Source organism: Canis lupus, chromosome 24 (genome assembly GCF_048164855.1).
Source record: "Canis lupus baileyi chromosome 24, mCanLup2.hap1, whole genome shotgun sequence".
Taxonomy (NCBI): domain Eukaryota; kingdom Metazoa; phylum Chordata; class Mammalia; order Carnivora; family Canidae; genus Canis; species Canis lupus.
The window spans coordinates 42,995,112-42,998,263 of NC_132861.1; the positions used below are offsets into that span (position 1 = coordinate 42,995,112).

At 42.2% G+C, this 3,152-nt stretch overlaps 1 long non-coding RNA gene across 1 annotated transcript; it reads right to left on the reverse strand.

Annotated features, from left to right (window-relative positions):
- Positions 1-94: 94 nt before the first annotated feature.
- Positions 95-1,045, reverse strand: LOC140616127 (uncharacterized). The gene is made up of 2 exons (XR_012016652.1): positions 955-1,045; positions 95-237 (listed from the first exon to the last, which is right to left on the reverse strand). It is a non-coding gene; the product is annotated as an uncharacterized lncRNA (long non-coding RNA).
- Positions 1,046-3,152: the final 2,107 nt, after the last annotated feature.

The following is a 3,152-nucleotide window of genomic DNA, read 5'->3' on the forward strand; positions in this document are numbered from 1 at the left end:
TTTAACTACTATTTCAGAGACAAGCATTATGGTCTTCTATTATTTATCTATTTGTGTTGTGATAAAACTGGGATCCATAAACAGACTGGCAATATACATGTCAAACTTGCTTTATTGTCTTGGTTCAGTTCTGCTTCGGATGTTGAAAATGAAATTTGAAAGAGAAATATTTTCTTCAGAGGTCATTGGTTAATCCTCATTCATCTGGCAAGGATCATTTTCTCTCTGTCTTTCATTCTAGAAATTAGGAAAAATAAAAATAATTCTTCCAACTGTCCTGGGATTTTTTTTTTTTCATTCTCATCAATTATCTTAGTAAGTCATCTATTGACTTTTCTCTGAATTCCAAATAGAACAATAATTTGTACCTCGATGCTGAATATAGCAGAACCTAAAGAAGTAAGTTGCAGTGGACATAAAACATTATGGAAAAATTGCTCAGATCCCTGTAGGTTTTGTTTGCTTTCTTTTCTTTTGTTTTAACAAGCCAGCAAACTAGGTCGTTCCAAGCCTACAGACCTAGGAAAGCAAACTAATTATAAAACTGAGCAAGTAGTGGGGAAACTACCTTTTCCCATCCCATCTCAAGCCCCTTCCCCTCCACCTCCGCCATATCAGACAAGGAAGACAAATCCTAGAATAATCCTTGGATAAGACACCTAATACAAATAGGTTTTGGATTCTCAGGTGGTTTCCCAAGAAGGTCTCAATTCCAGAAATTACCGGATTCTGAACAGTTTCATTAGGTGGGAGGTTAGCATTTGTTTTTTTTGTTTGTTTGTTTTGTTTTTTTCTGGTGAGGCACTTTTGAAGATTACAAAATAAAAAGTAAAAAGCCCCACCATGGACACAGTCAAATTTTTTTAGCCTATACATAACCCTAGTGCCAACACTATTTGAGGTCTATGAGAAGACTACTTTTTTCCAACTACAGAAGAAAGGCCAGAGGGGTACCTTGCTGGCTCAGTCAGTAGAGCACGTGACTCTTGGAGGTTGTGAGTTCGAGCCCCATGTTGAGTGTAGAGATAACTCAGAAATAAAATCTTAAAAAAAAAAAAAGAAAGGAGATAATGTTCTGAGGTAAAAAGTCTGTAGTCACATTGTTTTTGTTAAAATTAGTTTCAAGCATTTATTAAGCACCTACTATGTTTCTGATACCATACTAGATGCTGGGAATAGTCATAAAACAAAAAATCCCTTATATTCTAGTGGAGGAGAGAAAAGAGACAATAAACAATGAAATATAATATATGTTAAATAGTAATAAGTGCTAAGGAAGAGAAAAAAGAACAGGAAAGTGGTATTACCAAACATATGTGGGTTAACATTTCAACCAGGGTGAATGAGAGGCTTCACAGGGATGGAGACTTCAGAGTACAGCCTAAGGCATCTCACCACTGTGAAGGAGCCCTATGGGTGTTAGTGTAAGAGTGCTCCACATAGAGGGAACATCAAATGCAGAGGCCCTGACATGGGACTGGCCCTGGAGTGCTTGAGCAATGGTAAGAGGTGTGGGGGCCACGGAAACACACTGCTTGGATTTCCTCCTGGTGGGCGGGGGCGGGGGCAATAGTTGGTACAGCCCTAGATGCCATTCCCTTGGATTCACCAGGATGTTCACACTGAGGTCATGCTTCCTATGGGCTTCTCCCAGCTGATGTCTGATCATGGTGGTGGCATTAGTGCAGGTCCCTTCCTATGGGATGGGGGGACTCTTCTAATCATGATTTTGAGGACTTTTGAGTATTCTCCATCAGCCTGGCAAAAGCTTTCTTCGACTCACCACACAGTCAGACATAATTCTAACCTAATCCTCCTTCTTTTCCTGTCCCCTGCGTTAAGTCCCTGTAGTGGATGTGTATCATGGTGTGAACACTGCCTACTTACTCCTGCTCACCCTCACAGGCATGCATCATGGTGTGAACACTGCCTACCCACTTTTACTCCCCACCCTCAGTTCAAAGGCATGCATCATGATGTGAACACTGCCTACCTACTCCTTCTTCCCCCCTCAGTTCAGAGGCATGCATCATGATATGAACACTGTCTATTCCTGCTACACCCTCCCCACTCAGTTCACAGGCATTATAAGAACAGAACTCTCAGGGGTATCCCAGGTGGCTCAGCGGTTTGGCGCCTGCCTTTGGCCCAGGGTGTGATCCTGAAGTCCCGGGATGGAGTCCCCCATCAAGCTCCCAGCATGGGGCCTGCTTCTCCCTCTGCCTCTCTCTCTCTGTCTCTGTGTGTGTGTGTGTGTGGGTCTAGTGAATAAATAAATAAAACCTTAAAAAAAAAAAAGAACAGAACTCTCAGCAGGCACATAACAACTCTGTCCAAACCCATGCATGAAGAGACTTGACCAAACTCTAGCATGGCGTCTAGCAGCATAAGGTTGTGTCCCTAAGATGAGTCTAGCCCTCCATTAAAATGCCCGCCTGAGAAAGCTAAAGTCTGTCACGGAAATTTTCTATTTGTTCTAGGCAACATCCAAAATTAGGCCCAGATCTCCCTTTCTTAGTATATTTGCTACAAAGGGATTACAATTGTGAATATGTATCTCCTACAACTCAGAAGCATCTTCCTCAAGGACCTGAAAGCCAGTCGTATAAAATGTTATCATCAGCAAAGATAGAGCCTCTGTCTCCCAGGATCTTTGGGAGGATAGAATCCTAACGTTGGTAACCAGCAGCTAGCCACCACAGTGGGCCTGATGGCGTTTACACTGACCAACCCTTTTTAACTGTTCACTTCTCTGCTTCTGTTATGTCCCTTCCCCCGCCTCTCTCACTCTCACTTTAAAATATTCAAATCACTTCTGCACACATCCGAATAGAGCTCGGCTCTTTCCTCTACTGTCAACAGCTACTGAATAAATTCTGTTTTCATTGCTTTAACTAGTGTCCAGCTGTATTTATCTTTGTCAACTTCTACCAGCAAATCTCTTGCTCATCTCATTCCATCTTTGTGTCTGCTTCTCAGAGGCACTATACTCACCCAGGAGCCCATGTGGCCGGAGTCTTGAAAAGTGGGATAGGGATAGAGATGAAGCCAAGGAGGCAGCAGTAGATCAGGTCATGGTAAGGACTGAAACTTATCTTGAGTGAAATGAGGATGAAATAGAGTTTTGAGTAGAGCAATCCTTTTTTAAAGGA